The sequence below is a fragment of the Taudactylus pleione genome, unplaced genomic scaffold (assembly GCF_031769625.1).
Source record: "Taudactylus pleione unplaced genomic scaffold, aTauple2 ptg001990l, whole genome shotgun sequence".
Taxonomy (NCBI): Eukaryota; Metazoa; Chordata; class Amphibia; order Anura; family Myobatrachidae; genus Taudactylus; species Taudactylus pleione.
The window spans coordinates 9215598-9238701 of NW_028286386.1; the positions used below are offsets into that span (position 1 = coordinate 9215598).

Here is a 23104-nt window from a genome sequence, read left to right on the forward strand (position 1 = left end):
CCACTGACATCACTAGTCATGTCAGTGGGTCCGGACCCAGACAGTAGGCGTTCCCATGGGAACGCCTCCGTCTGGCAGCCACGCCCCCGGCACGCCCACCAAAGGGGGCGTGCTGTCAATCAACATCGACAGCACGCCCCCTTTGGTGCGAGACCTGGAGCGACGGCTTACCCGTCGCTCCCCGGGTCTCGCGCTTGTGCACGACAGAGCTCCCTCTGTCGTGCGCATGCACACTGGGGCACCATCAACCCGCTTGCGAGCGCTCAGCGCTCGCGAGCGGGTCTGAATCAGGCCCTGAAACTTATAGTGCAGAATATCAGACTGGAACCCATGGTGCAGGTTATCGGACTGGAACCGATGGTGCAGGATATCGGACTGGAATAGATGGTGCGGGATATTGGACTGGAACCAATGGTGCGGGATATCGGTTTGGTTTCAGGAGCTAGTAGTGCAGCTAAGTGGAGTTTGGCACTTAGGGCCCAATTCAGACCCGCTCGCTCGCTGCGTATGCAAATTCGGCCAACTAACAGCAAGGCAGGCAATCGCATGGCAAGGCATAAGCACGCCCACTATGTCTTGGCATGCGATCGCCCTGTGCATGCAGATGCCCAGCAGCCTGTCTTAAGACGCCTACTAATGCACATCATCTCCCAGAAGTGTATGCAACCATCGGAAGCGAACACAGCGATTGTGGCTGACCATACCCTACCTACCACAAGCACTGCGATCACTTCAGTGTAAAATCCAGCCAGGTGACGTGTACTATGATACTCCGTCTTAATTATGCATGCCTCTGGAAAGGCGTTGAGACGCTCAGGTACGCCTGCGTTCGCACCTACACTCCCCCATTTTCAAAGACCAACTTGTCACCACCCATAAACGACTTCTCCTGTGACTCAGTCTATGCGCAGCGAGCGAATGCTTGGACTAGTTTGCGCACGCACAGTGCGATGCGTACGTATGCGAACCATCGGCAACTACGAGAGAACACATCCTAGCGAACGGGTCTGAATCAGGCCCTTAGAGCAATGTAAAATGCAGGCGATCACTGGATAGGTCTAAGCTGGGCTATAGAAAACACTGCACTGGCAGAGGATCCTTATATACCCCACTGGGAGAGCAGAGTTTGGCTGCAGACATCAGCTGACAGCAAACTGGTCTCCTGTTGGAGGATGAACAGTCACTTGACACAGACTGTCTTGGCTGCGCCCAGCAGTCAGCTCTGGAGGAAATGCTGCCCATGGAAGCCAGTGTCAGGAGCTGCAGGAAGGAGAAGTGGACACGCTGAGACAGCATTCGGAGAGATATATGGCGGGCTCTGACTCTGGAATCTATGGCTGGGATTGTGACACACATCATACAACCCCTTCAAACCTGCTTGGGGACCTGAGCTGCCTATTTATCAATAATGAGAAATAAGTCCTGTAGTTATCACTCACTGGAAATAAGGAGTAATTATTCAAACCTACTGATCAAAGAACTATTGCTTTTGTAAGTCCTGTAAGTTGCGGGATGGGGCCTCCGTGGCTCGGACACGTTTTTATATCACATCCCACAGATGCTCAATCGAATTCAGATCTGGGGAATTTGGAGACCAAGTCACATCTTCAACTTATGGTCATGTACCTCAAACCATTCCTGAACATTTTTTTCAGTGTGACAAGGTGCATTATCCTGCTGAAAGAGACCACTACCACTAGGGAATACCGTTGCCAACAAGGGATGGTACGTGTCAAAGTAACATCCATATAAAGGCCAAGGCCCAAGGTTTCCCAGCAGAACATTGCCCTGAGTACCACACTGCCTTCACCAACTTGCCTTGTTCCCATGGTGCATTCTGGTGCCATCTCTTCCCCAGGTAAACAATACACATGCACTCAGCCATCCACATGATGTGAAAGAAAATGTGATTTATCAGACCAGGCCACCTTCTTCGATTTCTCCATAGTACAGTTCTGTGACGCTCACGTGCAAATTGTAGGTGCTTTTGGCGGTGGTCTGCATGGGCACTCTGAATGGTCTGCGGCTACACAGCCCCATACACAGCAATCTGCAATGCACAGTGTGATCTAACACCTTTCTATCATAGCCAACATTAACTTATTCAGCAATTTGTGCTACAGTAGCTCTTCTGTGAGATCAGACTAAACAGGCTAGTCTTCCTAGCCATACACTCCAGTGACCCTTGGGTATCTATGACATTGTCACTGGTTTACTGGTTGTCCTTCCATGGACCAATTATGGTAGATACTAACCAAAAGAGTTGTTTTGGCTGAACGAGGGGGACCACTGCATACTGTGAACGCCCCACAAGATCTGCTGTTTTGGAGATGCTCTGACCCAGTCACCTAGCCATCGCAATTTGGCTCTTGTCAGAATCGCTCAGATCCTTACACTTGCCCATTTTCCTGCTTTGAACTACAATAACTATTCAATTGCTGCCTAATATATCCACATACCTCCCAACTATCTCTATAGAAAGGTCTGGACTTTTGCGGTATACATGGCAGAAAGAGGGAAAGTGGCCTCACTACAATGGGTTTGGCCTTGCAGGATATGACATTCCTGTGAGCCACACCCATAGTTGCCAAGTAAGCTTATAACAAGCGGAATTGGGCTTATTTTTTTTGCAAGTTGCTTGTGTTTTTTGCAAGTTGCTTGTTTTTGGGGTGCTTTTTTTTGTGTATTGTCGAGGCACCCCTGGAGGTAAGTAAATGTGTGTGTGTGTGTGTGTGTTTTGCACTGGTAGTGACTGAGGGAGGGGGGAAGGTTGTGTCTGGGGAATAGATGGCAGTAGCCAGTGGACAGGGTGAAGTTGGAGGGGGTAGGCATGAAGGAGAGGTAAACTAGATGATAGAAATGAGGCAGGTACATGGGGGCGAGTTACAAGTACTGAGGCTGTTAAAAAGAGGGGATAATGGAAGTAGACAGGTAACAGTAATGAAGGAGGTAAGGAAGAGGGGTGAGAGGAATGCAGCGAAGAGTCAGGTAAAGGAAAGGTGGGTACGCACTAGACAATATGTTGCCCGATCCTGCTGATTGGGCCAACATATCGTCCACATCGGCCAGTGTGTACCCACTATGCATGACCCTGCGCACTCCCGCGGGTCGTTCATTGGGGTTGTTCCGTCGGCCTGCAGGTAGAGCCGATGGAATGACCCAGATACCGACGCCAACATAGTGGAAGGAGCCGCTTCCCGACATATCGGACATTTGTTCACATCATGCAGTATGTATCAACCGCCCGATATATATATTGCATGGTTAGGTGTCGCATCGCTGGATACACACATTGGCAAGTGTGTACTAGCTGAAGACTGGCAAGGGAATGAGGTATCAACACAACATAAAGTAATCGGCGCTCATAGATGGGGAGATGTTGATCTACCACTAGCAGCTCTCTCTGGAAGTATCCCCACTTCCTAAACAGACACAAACAATAATAAGATAAAGCGCTCTGTGGTAATTGGTCTACTGTATAAAGTTAATTGACTTTCTGTAGTCCCGTATAATATATATGTCAGTGCTTCGTACAAAGACTGGTTAGCAAAAACTTGGGGCTGTGTGTTCAAAATGAATTGATTTGGTGGGAGGTGTCTAAGCAGAAAGACAGCTCTCTAATATATAAGTGTGTATATATATACATATATATACATATATATATATATAACACAGTCTGCTTATGTTATCAAGCTGGTGGGCAATAACTTGAGGCTGGATTTTCAGGACTAGAATTTTATACGTCTGGAGTTCAAGTTTGGCATGAATACCAATATGATGTAGTCAGGATTTGTCTCTCCAATGAATGTAATATAACAATCAACAAGTAATATGCGTATCAGGTGGGCAAAAGCTGTTGGCAGGATATTCAAAAATTCTTATAGCATTATGCTAATTGCAGATAGGCAAAAACTGTAGGCAGGTATTTGTATGCAAAAGAGACCTTTAACCAGGGTATGGTGAGAACGTGAACTCCTCTCCTCCACTGCACTCTCCACCTCAGGAAAGGAACGTAGTATCAGAGAGACATGCGACACTAGAATTGCAGTGACTTTAGGTATGGAATGTTTGCTTACCTGACCATGAAGTCTGCTGGTCCTGTGTCAATCTGTATCCGCAATCCCTGTGTGTGAGTATGCAGGGGGAGGCTATGGTACTATAAATGACTGATCGTCAGATAATACAACACTGTTTTATTGAACAGTATTGAAATGGTACAAAATAGAAAAAAGAAATAGAAAAAAATAGAAAAAAAAAATGGCAAAATACCCTTCAAACAGGGATTAAGGTTAAAAGTACATATGCTAATATATATGTCCCAACGCGTTTCATCTCCCCATGTGAAGCGGCGCCACACTTCCGGTTTAATCACTTCCGGGTCAACTCCCGCCCCCACACACGCGGCGCGCACGACCCGGAAGTGATTAAACCGGAAGTGCGGCGCCGCTTCACATGGGGACTGATGATCAAAGAGGATGCCTATAAAAGATGGATTGCACACTAGGAACATCACATGCCCTTGATAAAGTCTCTGGAAGAGATGAAACGCGTTGGGACATATATATTAGCATATGTACTTTTAACCTTAATCCCTGTTTGAAGGGTATTTTGCCATTTTTTTTTCTATTTTTTTCTATTTCTTTTTTCTATTTTGTACCATTTCAATACTGTTCAATAAAACAGTGTTGTATTATCTGACGATCAGTCATTTATAGTACCATAGCCTCCCCCTGCATACTCACACACAGGGATTGCGGATACAGATTGACACAGGACCAGCAGACTTCATGGTCAGGTAAGCAAACATTCCATACCTAAAGTCACTGCAATTCTAGTGTCGCATGTCTCTCTGATACTACGTTCCTTTCCTGAGGTGGAGAGTGCAGTGGAGGAGAGGAGTTCACGTTCTCACCATACCCTGGTTAAAGGTCTCTTTTGCATACAAATACCTGCCTACAGTTTTTGCCTATCTGCAATTAGCTTAATGCTATAAGAATTTTTGAATATCCTGCCAACAGCTTTTGCCCACCTGATACGCATATTACTTGTTGATTGTTATATTACATTCATTGGAGAGACAAATCCTGACTACATCATATTGGTATTCATGCCAAACTTGAACTCCAGACGTATAAAATCCTAGTCCTGAAAATCCAGCCTCAAGTTATTGCCCACCAGCTTGATAACATAAGCAGACTGTGATATATATATATATATATATATATATGTATATACATACACTTATATATTAGAGAGCTGTCTTTCTGCTTAGACACCTCCCACCAAATCAATTCATTTTGAACACACAGCCCCAAGTTTTTGCTAACCAGTCTTTGTACGAAGCACTGACATATATATTATACGGGACTACAGAAAGTCAATTAACTTTATACAGTAGACCAATTACCACAGAGCGCTTTATCTTATTATTGTAAGGGAATGAGGTATGAAAAGAGGGAGGAGGTAAAAATATGGAGGTTGGTGTAGAGGGAGAAAAGCAATATAGGTAGATAAGGCTGTGCATACACTAAAATATTTAAGTTAGAGAAGAGGGGAAATAAAGGAAGTTAGGCAGGCAGAGAATGAGGACAAAGAGATACCCCCATAAATTGGGCTTTTTAGGATTGGTTTGGGCTTGTTTTTTACTTATAGGTTGCTTGTTTTCCATTTCAGAGTTGGCAACACTGACCACACCTCCTCATTTTCATCACACTAGGAGCATGACCACCATTCCAGGAGCTACTGGGCTGCTCTCAGATGCGCACAGCATCTATTCACTACATGCGTTGCCAAGCCGAGCAGCAAGTAAGAGGGGTCCTCTCAAACTGCGGGACACTCTGGCCAACAAATGGGACAGTGCCTGAAAAGTGGGACTGCCTCGCCAAACTCAGGCGGTATTTATTCCACCCGATACCATTGTAATGAGATTATCAATGTTATTCACTTCACCTGTCAGTGGTTTCAATGTTATGGCTGATAGGGAGTCATTAGGAGCAGCCTGAAGGGTGTTGTTACCTTTCCACACTGAGGAGAACATAAATCCAGTTAACTGCACTGATGCTCGCCTCATATTTCCACAGAATCTACCACATGAATATAGCAAAGCTATAGGGGCCTATTCATCATTACTAAACTTTCCCTGGAGGTAATTAGGTTTTCGCATGGAGTTCTACCTAATTACCAGAGGAATTCATCATTCCTCCTCCCTATAACTTTCTATTCCGAAAAGCTGTCATTTTTGCAATGATAGCTTTTCAGGAAATAGTTATCCCTGTCTACACTACCTTATCGCAGCTGGAAACAGTACTGCGCATGCAGTTAAATTTGTTAACCCAGCGCATGCGCAGCACTGCCTACACATGCGGTAAGTTTGCGTCCCCCCCCTCCAGCACTTACCTGTCCGTGCAGCAGCCTCAGGCTCCTTCCTGCTGGTGTGTCACATGGTCTCCCAGTAGACTACAGTACAGATTAGAAAAAAAAAAAAAAGTTTTTTTTTTCTAATCTTTGTTGTGGTCTGCTGGGAGAACACAATGTCCGACCAGCCTCCGGAGCCAGAGGATGCACCAGACCGCCGGAGGAAGACGCCGGGGGACCTGTCCACGCTGACACAGGTAAGTGTCACATGCTATTCACCACCTCACAGTGGTGGATAGTAACTCCATTAACGCAGGGGGATTTAGCATGGAGATATCAGTGATATCTCCTGTGCTAAGTGGCTTCATGAATACTAAAATAACGTTATTTAAGGAAAATGTCCTTAAAAACGTTAATTTAGTGTTGATGAATAGGTCCCTCAGAGAGAAAACAGCTTCCTAAAACTTCCACGCCGGCCATCGCCCACGACACACTGACAGTGACAGTAGTAGGGCGAGGCGTCAGGATGAGGACCCCTGGCACTCTCAGGCCAGCCTCACACATCTGCTGCAGCTGCCCGGGTGTGTGCTGGGGGGAGGGACGGGGCGTTTCTTACAGGAACATACGGACTATAATTCGACAATTCGAAGAGGTGATGAAATGAGAGCACCAATCAGTGTGAGCAATGTCAGTGGAGGCGGGGCCGGCGGTTTGTCCGAACGGGAGAACATTGCAGTGGGCTGTGGAAGACGTGTGGCGGCGGCCAGGAGCTGCAGACGTTGCGCAGTGTGAGTCAGTATAGGTCCGGGAATGTCGCCTACCGTGCGCTGCTGCTACTACAGCCATTCTCGAGCAGGAGCCGGACTGCTGTCATAGTGCTGCCGCCAGGTGATAACATGCTGCCCGTTCTGGCTGTGGTAACTCTGTGTTGCTGACTGAGGTCATAGCGAGACAGCTGTGTGTGATTTAGCGACGCGGTGCTCTGATTGGGCCGTGCTTAGTTCTTGTAAGTGGATTTGTTCCCCGAGCTGTCAGTCATGTTGCAGTATTACATAGGACACCGTGCTCCCTGCGCCGGGTGCTGTATCATTAGCTGGGAGAAGTCTGCACAGTGGCTGGGAGTCACTGTGTATAGCTGGGTATCTAGTTATAGATAAATAGTTATGTTGCAACTGTTATAACAAATTAGCTGCAGATACCGACATACAAGGACTTTGGCTGTAAGAAATCTACACAGGGCTAAAAACAAAATGAAAACTTTTCTTATCATTCAGTGTTCCTAACGTGATGTGCAGCTTGTTAAAGGCATGTGTCCTGTCAGGCTGAGGATTAATGGTGACTAACAAGTCTGGAGTGTGTCATTACAAGCAGGATGGAGTAGGATGGATATTTGTAAAGCTGGTTACACACTAGATCAGGGGTTCCCAACCACAGTGCTCAAGGCACACTAACAGTCCAGGGTTTAGGGATAGCCTGACTTGAACACAAGTGACTTAATTAGTACCTCAGTTATTTTGATTTAACCATCTGTGCACAATCATGGATATCACTAAAACCAGGACTGTTATACCCCTTTTCCACCTAAATTCCGGGTCTGACCCGGAGTTGGAACAAAGTTCCTATCCGGATCAGACCCGGAATTTTGCCGGCGCTGACTCGGGATATTCCTGAGGCAGCGCCGCTCACACCGCAGTCGGGTCTGCATAGAACCGGCTTTTGCGGAGTGAAAGTGGACGCTTGGAGATGACGACATCTCCAAGCGCCACTGAAGCCGGACCAATCGGCCGGCTAGCAGCGCACTCCAGGTCTTCGTGACCCGTAGTGCGCTGTTCCCATAGCAGGGTTTCACGGGCTACGCCCGTGTTAAACCTGCTAGTTACCTGGGTTGGATTGCCGGGTCACTCGACCCGGCGATCCAACCCTCTGCCCTTTTACACCAGGGAGCTGCCCGGGTTAACCCTTCAAAAACCCGGGTTTTAGCTCCGGTGTAAAAGGGGTATTAGTGTGCCTTGAGGACCGAGGTTGGGAATCACTGCACTAGATGATGGCCGATATATTGGGCAGCCTGTACGATCTGCTGTACGACTGCCTGATATGATGATCCTCCCCCCAATCACATCCAGAAGCATGGTGTCATTCCTCGAATCCTCAGATTGGCCTGCACTGCGGGCTGACTTGAAGATGCGATGAACGGGGACGTGCAATAGTGCATACACACGGGACAATATGTCGGAAATTGACACCTTGTCCAATACATTGTCTAATGTATGCATCTGTCAAACTTTTAACTTTTTTATATTTAGGGCACATTAACGTGCAAAACATAGATTTTAAACTAACTTGGGCAGGATCATCATTGCTTTGTCATTGTACACAATATGTTTGTAGCATGAATCCCCTCAATTAACAGTGCTGTATAATGTCTGTACTTTATAAGTATAATCTAAAAGAGATGTTGCACCCACTTATTATTTGTGCAGTCTAGTGATAATCTCATTCAGCCTTTTACTGGAATGCAGGTGAGAATTGAGAACCAAAAAGTTTATTTTGTATAAAATATTTGTAATGTACAAACAGCTATTTTTTTTTCACTCTCCTCAACAACTTTTTTTATTATTATTATAAACTAGAATAGAGTTTTTCAACCAATGAGTGCTAAATCAGCGCGTAAAGCCCATTCACACATGCACAAAAGTGTATATTCTTTTTTTAAATATACGCATAGTGAAACATTTGTGTATACTGTGGTTAAACATTCCCGTGTTTTTCTATGGACAGCTGTAATTTTTATATAAAGGTTGGTGTTTTAAAATGCATCTCTCTGTAAAGGCAGGTTTGTGGCTTACTATTCCAGTTTTAAAAAAATGCGCGCAGACAACTTAAAATATGCATGTCAATCAAATTGCACATTCTTCACATGTATTTATAATGCACGGTTTTACAATAGATCTGGTCATGGTTTTTCTATGCATGTAAATAAGAAATAAGGACCTAGACTCCATGCTGATATTTGCGGTGTTGAGCGATTATCTTTGTACTGTACATGCTTATGAGTCGTACTGTGCATGCGCCAAGTTTCATTACTGACCATATTGATACCACCGTATCTTCCAACTGTAATTATTCTGTTGATTCTGATTTTCAAAGTTTAATTATAAACTATTCATCAAAGTATCTGTTTTTGACCTGAAATCTCTCATAGTTGCTTATAAATTATTTATGCACTTTTAATTGAAAACATGCTCTTCGCTATGAGATGCGCTCAAATCAAATTGAAGCGCAATTTTAGAACTACAAAACAAATCTAGTAACAAAGATTAGCAAGACAAGGAGTGGGCCTATTAATCATAATTATGTCCCGTTAACCATGTGGAAACGCTAGTTTCCGCATTTTTAAGTTAACGGGCCATTCATACATCATCGGTGGTCCGATAGGACTACCTGATATTCAGCAAACTCAGAAAACGTAGTGTTCACAGTCTGCCTGCGAGACAAAGCGCCATCTTCAGATGACGCTTGTTCTCGTAGCCCCGCTCCTTCCTATGCCTGACTCCCCAACGGCTTTGCGCATGCGTGACCTCAGGTCACACATGCCCAGAATCCAGGGACAGGTCAATAATCCTGCTACTTCTGTAGCAGCAGGATTGTTTGTGGGGACAGCTGCTTTTCAGAGCAGCTGTCCCCACAATGAAGCAATGATTTGCTCCAGTGATACGTATCCCCCGTGGTGAGGTGGATACCTAATCATCGGCCACCAATGATGACTAGGCCCCTCAATCATTTCAGAGGCAGGTTTCTCCTTCTGGTAGCTATTGTAAAGCTGGGTACACACCATACAATTATCGGGCCAATCGGTCGATAATTGGCTAATTTGGCCTGTTTTTTTTTAATTATTATTATTATTATTATTATTATTATTATTACTACCAAATATTTATATAGCGCACACCTATATTCCGCAGCTCTTTACAGAGAGTATTTGGTAATTCACATCAGTCCCTGCCCCCGTGGAGCTTACACTCTATATTCCCTACTATATGCTTACACACTAGGGTTAATTTTTGTCGGGGGCCAATTAACCTACCAGTATATTTTTGGAGTGTGGGAGGAAACCCATGCAAGCACAGGGAGATTATACAAACTCCACACAGTTAGGGCTGTGGTGCGAATCAAACCCATGACCTCAGTGCTGTGAGGCAGTATTGCTAACCATTACACGTATAGTGTGTGTATGTAGGAGCGTTAACCGATAAACAACTTCAAACACTCCTGCAGCAAGCAGATCTGGAGGTTGGGATCTGATGTGCCTCACATGCTATCTCATTCCCGACCTCCCGTTCCCATTGAAGAGATCTGAAGGAAGTACACACTGAGATAGAAATTTCTCATTGTGTATTGGTGCACACTGATCCAAATCACTGTCTGATCACAGCGTTTGTTGGATCTGCAGAATTTATCAGCATAAGAGTACTCCCACATTTCAATTGAGTGTATTTATGAAGCCTGTTTCTATTGCTTTTGGAGTACTTTGGAACAAATGTTTTCCAGGAGTTTGGGATGGGTTTGGTTACAATGTAAACGCATGTCAGATGCTTAAGGTCAAAAAGGTTGACCTGTGTTTGTAAAGCAGTTCTATTGATGGGAACATTTTAAACAAATGTAAAAATGCCTATGTGCTACTTAATATTTGATTATGCAGCTTTTAGACAAGTGCACTGTGTTGCGTTTTAAATCAGTGACAAGCGTAAAACATTAATGCCTGTGCATGAGCCTTAATGGTGACCCTTAATGGTGGACATTTAGAAAGGGGCGCCAAGAGGGAGGGGGAGCAGGTATAGATTACCAGGGCCTGGCGCCGCTCCCTCTCCCTCACAATAGCCCAGTACACAGCGTGTGCTGAGCTGCAGTGGAGACTGCTCGTGGCTGCTGAGCAGCAGCCACAGCAGTCTCCTATGCCTGTGGGGGGAGCGATCACACTGATCGCGCCCCCTCTGGCTTTGAGCAGGGCTGAGGGGGGCCCAGAGCGCCCCCCTTCCCAGCGTGCGGCGCTTCAAATCTTTTTTTTTTTTTTTTTCCGGGAAGGGGGCGTGGCCACGCCTCCCACGATTAGGCCACACTCCCTATTACCCGGGACCGCCGCGGCTCTCAGCGGGCCTGCATTTAGAGGCTATAAATACTTGTGCAATTGGCTTCACATGTTAGAATGTCTCTAATTTGGTCTAAATGAGCTTTAAGTATTATTCTGATTACTTCCTAGGGTGTTTGTGTGGGGGGGCTAGAAACCATATTGAGATATCTGTTATGTAAGAGCAAAGAGGCACCTACCAGCGGCGCAATAGCCTGCTGTAATGGTGCGTACACACGGTACGATTAGTCAGCGAAAACTATTGCTCACTGATCGTCCTGCACCATCCCGGTGTGCTGGATGATCATTATCGTTCATCCAGCACTCCACCAAGGATGGGCCAGCGACCCTATGTAACCTGGTCGACATTGACCAGGTCGGCCTGCATGCACGGGCAATAATTGATATCGTTAACGACCATATGTGCACGCGCATCGCTGGTCATTGGGCACCAAAAAATGAACGATCTTAATGATATGGTCGATTATCATTCAATTTTATCATATCGTGTGTAACTTGTGCTGGTGCCACGTCTATCAATGTTTCAATAGTTTAAGCTGGCCATACACTGTGTGATATGCACTGTGCATCGCGATGGGCGATCCGAAGTCCAACATATCGGGCGGTCCCCCCACACTGTGCGATCGGGTGCCTGACTACCCGATATTCCGGCTCCATCCTCCCCCCACCCGCATAGCGCAGCATGGGATCGCACATTGCATCCTAAGATCGACTGAACCTGCAGTAAGATCTGGGGGTGCGATGTACGACCCCACGGGTGCGTGCTCTGTCCGATATGCCCATACATGGTACGATAGAGCAGCCATATCGCACCAATCCATCGGATCAGCTGCTTTGTCACACTGTGTATGGGCACCTTTAGAGTGTGAACATTTCTTTTACGGTAAACAGAAATGTTGATGTTTTAATTGAAAAATTATGTAATCATTTTCTCCATTCAAAAGTGTTTATATTTCCTATGACCATGACTTCTCGGTGCCAATCTGTGTGTCATACAGATTACAGATGTCTTTTAGCTATTGTCTCCAAAACACAGACTCAGCACCTCTGATCTCCTCCATCACTTCCGCCAATTATGGTAACCCAGAACCTTTTATTGTGTGACCTTGTCATTTCTGACCATGACATCATGTTTGCTTTTGTTTTTACCATTTGGCAAGGAACTACTTTAGGAAGCCACCTCATTGTTCTTTTTGTTGGGTATATGCAACATACAGCCACGGCCAAAAGTTTTGAGACTGACAAGTATTGGTTTTCACAAAGTTCACTGCTTAAGTGGAATCGATTCTATTGACTGCATATTAAATAGCGCAGAGAGGGAGCTGCCGGAGCTATTCAATTCAGATTTCAGGGATGTGAGCAGAAATCTGACAAAAGTACAGGCGCAATGCTGTTTTCTGCCCTTAGCACCGGGAAAACAGCATCACGCTTGGAAGTTTAGTCGCCCGTTCTTGCGACTAAACATCCTGTTTAAGGCACGAGGGGTGGGAGAACGGGCATTCCCGACCTAACTGCGCGCACAGTTGAATAGCTCTGGGAGCTCACTCCCGGCGCTCTTTAATTTGCGGTCAATTGAATCGAGCACAGTGTTTTTAGACCTTTTTGTTAGATGTTACTATGGTATACTGAAGTAAAATGACAAGCATTTCATAAGTGTCAAAGGCTTTTATTGACAATTACATTAAGTTTATGCAAAGAATCAATATTTGTAGTGCTGACCATTCTTTTTAAAGACCTCTGCAATTCTCCCTGGCATGCTGTCAATAAACTCCTGGGCCACATTCTGACTGAGGGCCGCCCGGTTCTTGCCTAATCACTGCTTGGAGTTTGTCAGAATTTGTGGGTTTCTGTTTGTCCACCCACCTCTTGAGGATTGACCAAGTTCTCAATGGGATTAAGGTCTGAGGAGTTTCCTGGCCATGGACCCAAAATTTCGATGTTTTGTTCCCCGAGCCACTGTGTTATCACTTTTACCTTATGGAAAGGTGCTCCATCATGCTGGTAAAGGCATTGTTCGTCAAAAAACTGTTTTTGGATGGTTGGGGGAAGTTGCTCTTGGAGGATGTTTGGTACCATTCTTTATTCATGGTTGTGTTCTTAGGCAAAATTGTGAGTGATCCCACTCCCTTGACTAATTGCTATTCATCTGATCACTCTACATGAGTATATGCAAATTGCCATCATAAAAACTGAAGCAGCAGACTTTGTGAAAACTTGTGTCATTCTCAAAACTTTTGGCCATGGCTGTATATTTCTGTAGTGCCATTTAAACTATCAAGGGATTTCACTACTTTTATTGTCTGAAGTCAGCTGCTTAAGTGTAAAGGTACTAATCTTCTTACTATGTAAATGTGACAGCTGTTGAAGTGGGTACTTGTCAGACATCCCCCTTCATTCTTGTGCTGTAAAGTGTTTTATGGCATCCAGGAGTACAGGGAATTGCAGCTTGTAGATGGTTGATTATAAAGCTGAAGAAGTGTACAGCTGAGCAGTCATCCCTTTTAAAGACAAAAGACACATTGGATGGAACTCATTGGTTCCAATCACTCCATACCCACTTCTGCTTGGCCACTGCTGGCTCTTTCACTACTGCATCTGCTGTCGAGGAGGTCAGTGGAGTGTTCCAGATGAGGCCTGGCATGGTAAATTGCTGAGGTAGAGCATTCTGTTTAGCGGTGATAAGCACTAATATATTTAATTACTGCAACACCATGTAAAATAGGCCCTTGGGCCTCCAAAAATAATGTATGCGACGAGACCTGCATGTGCATGTTTTCTGTCAAATGTTCACTTTGCATTGTATCATATAAATTTCTAGTTGCCTGCAGTGTTCAGCCATTCATGCTTAGCAAAATATAATCTACTTCTATGGGAACACCTGTCTCTGTACTATAGAAATGCACAGGCTGCAGTGTTAATGAATGTGTCATAAAGCTCTGCTATATTGAGGTCAAATTACTTACACATGAACAAGCATGTGTTTCTCAATGTCCATGTGTACTGTATGTAGCCTTGCTCACTACAACAGAACCAGCCAGCCAGCTGCCTCTGCAGCTATAGATCTATTGAGGTGGCTGTGTTTTGGTACATTGGTAACCCATAACATGGAAACAGTATTTTGAGGGGTATTTGTTTCCACTCTGAAATCACACAGTATTGTGAAGAGCCGCAAATGTTATTTAAAACAACAAGGAGCGCAAAGATGATCATACAACTCAATATTTAATATCCATATGTAAATATACACATTCAAAATTTACATTAAAAAACAATCAATATTTGTGCATAACATCCAAAACATAAAACTGTAGATAGAAAGTCCACCTTTACATAGATAATCTAAATGCAGCTGATTTTGATTATTGCAATGATGTAGCCTTTGTCTCCAATATAGTAGCCAGGTATTTAAAACTTATCTCCAGACTCCCTTCGTTTAGTGCATCCCACAGGTCATAGTGATAGCCCGCCTGGTAAAGTGATTTACGTATAGATTTTCCAGTTCCAAGAGTATAATATCTCTTATAACAAGTTCTTACCACTCCCGGTATTAGGGCTCAGATCTTTCGTAGCGGGCAGCCGATAGCACACGGTGCCTTAACTTTTTTGAAGGGGAAAAGGCACAAGGTAGAAGAAACCTCCGGCTGGTTTGAAAGTATTCTCAGCACTTGGAGTCCTCCGGCTGGTAGACAATTCGGCATATACGAGGTCCTTACGGAACAGCTGCAGACAGATGGAGATATCCCTATCCCTTACACGTTTCTCTGCTGTTTAAGGGTAGCAGTTTCTTCAGAAGAAGCCTGTGTAGTAACATAGTATATAGTATCCATATTAAATTTTTTCAGTTAACTACAGTTTTTGTCACTAATGAATTTGCACATAATTTTATTAAAGGGAAGATATTTGGAAGCAACTTGCTAGTCCTCCTTCACAGGCACTCATTAATAAAATATGGTATATAGATTCCATGGAATACATTTCTGCCCTGCTTCATGATTCAGGAGATCAATTTCATGACACTTGGGGTCCTTGGTACCTCTACTTCCATAGACAAATCCCCGTTACTGTATAATACTACTGTCAGACCCTGCTACAGATTGTGGATTTCTAGTATTTTATTCCTTTCTATAGGTTATGTATGTTCCGATTTTGTAGACTTTATTTGGAGGAAAGGTTAATTTTTTGACACATGTCTGTCCCTGGTTTCTATCGGGCAAAGTAATTGTCCTAGCCCACACGGTACAAAGTAAGGGATGATATAGTGTTCCTGCTAGGCTGTTTTAGCGTGGCGCTGCACACTGCCCGACTTTAAAATGTGATGAATTGGGGGCATGTCATAAGGACATGCCCCTCCTCTGCTGCTCAGCCATGTCCTCTTTCAGGAGCGCACTGAAGGCACACACAGTTGCTACGTGCCCGGAACCTCTGTGCCCTGGCTAGTGGGAACCCTATGATAATCAAAATTAATTTTTTTTATTTGTATAGCACTTTTTTTTCTGCAATAGGACTCGAGGTTCTTTACATTTGTATAAAATACAAAAACCATGACCATAACAGAGGTTTAAATTTGCAGAAACCTTGAACATAGTAGAGGCGAGGCTATAATAATGGGTCCTCAATTCCAAGAATTGTTCTTCCTACCCAGAGAGGTACCAGGCTAGGCTCCAACTTGGGCACACTACATACTGTAGGTTACACAAGTAGAGGCAGACAATACATGGATATATAAAACAAATTGGGGGATATAGAAGAATGGGGTACATTGTACTCGCTGAAGCCAGCCTCCTCCTGGAACTAAATGGATGCCATGCGCAGTGTCCATTCACCGCTGTTCTGCTATGCAAAGCAGTGGTGACAGTGTCCCCAAACCCTTTCCCCACCAACCGCGGGATACTGCAGCCCATGTGTGGGATAGCAAGATAGTGCCCGAACAGTGGGACTGTCCCGCTGAAATCAAGGCTTTTGAGAAAGTACAATGTATTACTGATGACTATTGTCTTGTGTGTGCGCCATAGGTAAATGCATCTGGAACCTTACAGTGTGTTCTAAAGGTGCCTACACACGTGGCGATGTGCTCAAGATGTACGATTTCCCTTGAACTCTCCCCCGGCAGCCCCTTGGCAGTCCTACACACGATTAGGAGTAAAATATGTCCAATCTGACTTAAAATCTATCGTACATTGTGTCCCAGATTGGCAAATCTGCCCTACAGCACAGCAGATCTGAAGATGCGATGTGCGCCCAGTGGGTACATTCATCGTGATCGTGAGTGGGGACTCACGATTTGGGCATTTTTTACACGATCTGTCGTTCTAATGTGTCTGAATCGGCCAGATCGTGTAAAAAATCGCCAAGTGTGTAGGCATCTTTTAGCAGATGACAGTAATTTGTTATTAAAAACACTAGTAAAATGTCAGTCGGCATGAGACCATTTAAAATGAAATAATTTTCCATCTCTCTAAGCAATCTGAATAAAGCCTTCAAAGGAATATTGGTTCCTTGTCTGCTGGAAAATATTGGTGTATATTCACATTTCATATTGCTACAAAGAAAGCTCTGTCTTAAAATGTCACAGAACAGTCTTCTAGTGAACAAATTCCTTAGCACTTGCCCCTCTGGCTGTGATATGCAGAAAGTAAAGTACTCTATTCAGTGGCAGTCCATGTGGGTCGCTGCACTGAATGTCTAATGTCACTGGCATTGTAGGATCAATAGACTGTCTGTATGTTGTGTGTGTTGTTTTTGATCAATCTGAAAACTTATGTGCAGTTCGCAGATTCCTTTTAAGTTAAACATTTGTAGGAAAATTGCAGTCTTAATTATATAGTGTGTGTGTGTGTGACTTTGTTCCATGCACCATACAGATGTTGGAATATTGGTCATGCACAACAGCTTAAGCTATACACTACAGCTGCTGGCTCTTATCTCACATTCCTGACCTTTCAACTGTAGCAGTAAACTATGTCCTGCATACATTCAGCTTGTGTGAGCTCATGCTCCATCCTTCCAAAATGTCCTTCTATTGTACTGAGCTGATCCAACATATGTGCATAAACGGCGGGTGAAGTGTGCTGCTAGGACAGAAGAGTAATTATCCTATGTTCCATCCCTAAATATCTGACCCTGTGATGGCATATCCTGGGTTTGCTTGTGTGTGGGAGTTTCATGACACATGCTCCCAGTTCAGTGAGGCTGGGAACACAAATTGACTTGTATAATACTAAGGATTTCCAGCACTTGATTCATGAATAGTTGGTCTGTTATCAAAGGTTTTTTTCCCTTGTTACGGTAGGCAGTGAGTTATAGGGAATAGGGGAAAATGTCCACTCTTCTTATATCCATAATTATACAAAGTCATCAGTGTTATAACAACTAGAAAATTGGGACCATGCTTATTTATTGTCCTTTATTTATATAGCACCAGCATCTTTCATTGCACTTTACAACTCCTGTGAATGTAATATGGAACTGGCTGATTGATTCACCAGAAATTATCTCTCCCTCTCCCATAAATAAATCACTGTAATGTGATAATTGGTATTGCTAAACCAATTAATGATGATAAAAAATAACTACTAAAATCAACAAGCATGCAGTGGCCATTGAAGACCTTAAATGAGTCTAATGTTGCAGACACAACACCAGTGTTCTCCCCAGGCTGTTTTCTGCGGGCGCATCGCCCGGCAGAAACAGCTTACTGCCCGTCACTTTCCCCCGCCGTCCCCTGCTGTGGAACGCTGGCCTCTAAAGTGACCGGAGGCTAAAGAAGCCTCCGATCGCTTCAGAGGCAAGCGTTCCCAGTGATGCACTGCGCGGATGACGTCACCCGCAACGTGAGGAGTCTACCCGCGCGCCTGCTGGATCTTGTTAGATCAGTCAGTGTGAGGCAACGGGAGTGGGAGCGCGAGCAGCCAGCAAGTAAAGGTAAGTTCTGGGCTGGGGCCAGGACCAGTCTGGGGGCACTATTTAAACCTGGGGCACTGCATAAGGGACACTATTTAAGCCTGGGGGTACTGCATAAGGGACCAGTCTGGGGGCACTACTTCAGCCTGGGGGCACTGCATAAGGGCAAAGCTAAACTACAGGGTGCAATACATAAAGGGGAAAACTACAGTGGGCACTGCATAATGGGCCCTTTTGACTGAGAGCCAGTGGGGGAGCAGCCTGGGACCTGTCGGGCTGGATAGGTAAGGGAGATGCCCCTTTTCCCGGCGCGCGAGCGTGCATGCATAATTGCGAAGGCCCCCACCCGGCTACTTTTTGATGCCTTCCGGCTGGAAAAAAATTCTGGGGAGAACACTGCAACACTGTTTAGAACTGAATAGCGAACACCCGGTCGCTATTGGTTTCGCTCACAGAATGATCAATTCTGTAAGCGACACTGTGATGTCCATCCATGTTTAAGTAAAATCAGTTTCTCTCCTTATTTTACAAGTTAGAGACCTTTATTTTTGTTTGTGCAATACTACAATTATTGATCATTGAGCCTAAAGTCTTAAATTCGTAGGACCCACAGTTAGAAATAGTATTTAGCACCAGTACTCGCAGTATGATGTATCCCTCATTTCTGTTTAAATAGCTCTTTTGGAATAGCAGCTTAATTAATGCACATGCTATAGTAGGTATATAGGACCTGATTCAGAAATGTACGTAAACCATCGAGTTGGCATAGGTCTCCAGTGGTATGCGCAAGTGGCAAATTGCGCATATGCAGATCTTGTTCTGTGAGAACGCACGCCATGCTCCCAAGCTGCAGCATAATTGACCTGCTCCTGCGTGGACGGGGTGGCCACTGCCAGGGTTCTTGAAAATAGGGGATTGTCGGCCCAGTTTTCAAGGTGGGCCGATGCCAGTGGGGGCAATGCTTTATCGCGCATGTCGCACTCAAATAGACAGGGTTAAGAGTGTAAAGCGGCTAAACCCATCTAAAGTCCTGGTTAGGGCGTCCAAACCACAGACTTTTTGCACATTTCTGCTCTCCACCTTAGGAGGGTGCGAGCAGGAATGGCGGTGCTGGCGGCTATTGCACCCGAATGGAGCAACAATTGAATTGCTTCTTCGGGCGCCCATTGGGCAGAGCCGCTGGCGAAAACCTTTTGAATTCCCCCTTTCTTCTGACGCTGTTTCACTGGCCCCAGCAGCATGAAAACAGTGGCCATCCTGCGTAACCTAAGGGTTACTCAACTGGCCGGATATGATACAATGCTGGGTCTTTGGGCGTAGAAGCGGATCAGAGAAGCCGGCAAGAGGCATCTATTTACACAAGATGCATCCTGTGGCATTGGCATATATTGCACAGTCGCTGCGGCTGTGCAATAGCGTCCATCTCTGAATCAGGCCCATAGGGAACATTTAATTGTTTTTGCATGCCCAATTGCGATACCAGTGATATTCAACATCAGTCACTACCTATATTCTTCAATATTCTACATCGGTCTCTACCGATACACTTCAGTATTACAGCCACGTAGTTGTCTTATCTCCCTGTTAGTTGCTAATACCTGGGTCCCTGACCAAGGGGCCGCGACCTGCTCATTGGGTGCAGCTAAATCCAAATCCCAATTGGAGGGTCATTGGTGAAAACCACCAATGAGTTAGACTCCACACCTGGTCAGGTCTCGTCAACACCCGGAATTAGCCGATGAGAAAGTCGTATGTACTTCCTCCTTGTCTACTGCTGCCTCCCCACCTAGTCACCCCGGCTCCCAGACCTCTGACTGGAAACCTCAAGGGCTAGGTCATGACACTTTTGGGTGCCCAAACCACCATTAGGGTGCCCCCAAAAAAACTGACTTTGGACAAATTTCTTCTCTCACCTCATGGGGCTACGAGATGAAATGTGTCCCCTCGCTGCTTTAGGTGTCCGAAGGGAGCAACAATTAAATTGCTCCGCCTGGCGCCTATTTGTGTGCATCTAAAAGAATTGAATTGCCCCCAGAAGCTGCAGCATCTTGCCTTCCCCATACAGTAGTACAATTTTTAACTATTTCTGAAAACCAAACATTATCAAAGCTTGTTTGCGTAAGGTAATGCCATTTGAAAACTGCGTTCTCCCGCTCATCTCTATGGAGGAGCCCAGCTGTAGCTGGACGTGAGTCCCATCATAACTACTTTGCACTTTACATGCACGGCCGGATAGTTGCATGGTAAGGGGCCGAATACGTAAAGTGGTGATCTCTATCACATCACTTTTTCCTATTGTATCCCGTGTACCAGCAACAGCCTCATGGTAAATGGTCCCAAAAAAACCCCACATGTTATAGCTGCAATGTGAAGCTACATGGAGCATTAATAATCGGAGATGACCCACATTTGTTGATAGATGGATCCTATAGTGAGATGTCTTACCAAGACTTTTACTTTGTTACCTTTCGGTTATACTATTCGCAGCTCTGTTACCGTGTAATGTTCTGTATTGTCATTTAATGTACATCTTGCAATATGCTCTTTGTACAGTGCTGGCACACTTTATGGCATCTTATAAATAAATTATAATAGTCTATACTGAAATATACGATGAGTTATACCTTGTATGGGACATTCATATCTGTAAATATGGATTTTTAATGTTTTTCCTATTTTGCACAAGAATATTAAATAAATAACAAAACGTGATGAATGCAATAAATGCACCACACGTTCAAAACAATTGTGTGAAATGTAAAATTACATATTCTACGGCCATATTTAAGTGTGTGTGTGTGTGTGTGTGTCTGTGTGTGTATATATGTGTGTATAATATATACATACATATACACTTCATCTTGCTCACCATGCTAGATGTTTTACCTATTTTTGTATAGTATATGTTAATGGGGCATGATGTATATGATTTTAGACTTAGATGTTTTGATTTGTCTCTTAACAGTGTGAGACAATGTAATTTTTATTTTTACTATGGAAACCTAACTCTTCCCAACAGCCCAAGTGTCCCCCAGTGTGTCTCATTCATAATTCATTCTAATGCATTCTCATCTGACGTCATGCTTTTTAAAAGCACAGATGTGAAAAAAAAAGCCATTAATGTAAAGGTCTTTTGTTTTTCTACTAAAATGATATACAGTCCATGTTTCAATCTTCATATTACCCAAGGGGTTAGAATGAAGGCCTATAGCAAGGGCTTGGTGTTGTGCGCAGTATACCAGTCATTATGTCACTGACTACTAGAACCCAGGAAGACTTTAGGTGGGTACATACCTGATAGATATATCTGCAGATGATGGGCGTTCATACACACTGAACGGCCATCATCTGTGTCTGGCTGCAGGTCCCTGTGGGCGGGGGGCGTGACCCGCCTCCCTCCCTGCGGCTGCCGCTGTGTGTGCACACTTGCCGATGGACAGATATGTCTGCAGACGTATCTGTCCATCGGCTGTGCATCACAGCCAATGCGATATGTCGGTGAACGCTGACATTCACCGACATATCGCGGGTACACACTGGCCGACGGGCAGCAGATATATTGGCCGATCAATTGATAGGCCAATGTATCAGTCAGTGTGTACCCAGCATTAGCTTTCAATTAAATATAAAGGAGCTGCATGTGTATTAATTTATAACTGAACTGAAAGCTGATATATTTGGAGGTCTGTAGTTATTTTGCTTGCTTTTCAAAATCGGCAATATTAGCTGCAGTCAATCCTTCCCTATGCTCACTGATACCCTAATGATGCATAATGGGGCTGTAAGCAATGTGTGCTTCTTGATGACCTCTCTGATTGCTATTTATCAGAAACCAATGCTGAGAGTATGAATATTGAATAATTTCTTGCAGAATATGAAGTAATACTTCATAAGACGTGCATGTATCAGATGACGGCAATGTCTATTTCTCTTAATTTATCCGTATGTTCTTTTTCCTCTGAAGGTCATGGCACCCAGTAATCGCTAGTAAACCAGCAGTGAGGCATCCCTGAGTCGCAGGTGGTTTTTCTGTGCTGGTCTCATTCAGTAAGAAATTGGTAACAAAATAGAAAACATCTCACTGGACAACATTTTCTGATGTCTGTGTAAAGTTGCTCATCCACTAAGCGATTGAACCTAGCGATTGAGCCATAACAACCGTCGTTATTGTTCAATCGCTTGGAAATGCCCTAAACGACCAGCGATGCGCGATCCCGCCGGTCGTTTGCGTCGTCCTGTATTGCCCGTCAGTTAGTCGTTATTGGACATCGTTATCGTTCCAACATATACAGATTTAAATAAATATTTCAGCCCACTTTTATTAACCACTGCTTTGAAAATCGTTGGTCTTTGGTCGTTTTGTGCAATCGTTCACAAATCGTTCATGCACACGAATGATGACGATAATCGGGAATTGATGAAGGATTTGTGAAGATCTTTTGATCTTTCATCTTTCAGGGGCAAGTCTGCTAGTGGATGGGCAGCATAAGGACATAGCTTTGAGATTTGTAAACTTGCACTGATTGGAAGAATTGCGACAACAGATGGTGTTCGACCGATTGGTTGACAATGAAAATGTTAACAGTCAAAAGGTTGACATGGTCATTAAATCGACCATTTTTCTGTAGACCTGTATTTGGGTCAACAGGATTAAATGGTCGATACATTCAAAAGGTCAATACACTAAAATGTCAACATGTTGTG

At 44.4% G+C, this 23104-nt stretch overlaps 1 protein-coding gene and 1 long non-coding RNA gene across 7 annotated transcripts in view; one reads left to right on the forward strand and one right to left on the reverse strand.

Moving 5' to 3' along the window:
• LOC148435873 (uncharacterized) overlaps positions 1-7289 on the reverse strand; it is a 32379-nt gene extending 25090 nt beyond the window's left edge. The window contains exon 1 of the long non-coding RNA XR_015876520.1: positions 7176-7289. This is a non-coding gene — a long non-coding RNA (uncharacterized LOC148435873). The remainder of the gene's footprint in view (positions 1-7175) is intronic.
• GAS2L3 (growth arrest specific 2 like 3) overlaps positions 7030-23104 on the forward strand; it is a 35568-nt gene continuing 19493 nt past the window's right edge. The window contains exons 1-2 of one of the 6 annotated variants that reach the window (XM_088465509.1): positions 7157-7242; positions 22365-22458. The gene's annotated coding sequence lies outside the window, so the exon portion shown is untranslated. Of the gene's footprint in view, positions 7243-7315; positions 7361-22364; positions 22459-23104 lie in introns of those variants that run through there. The other 5 variants (XM_088465507.1, XM_088465508.1, XM_088465512.1 and 2 more) reach the window with 5 other exon arrangements.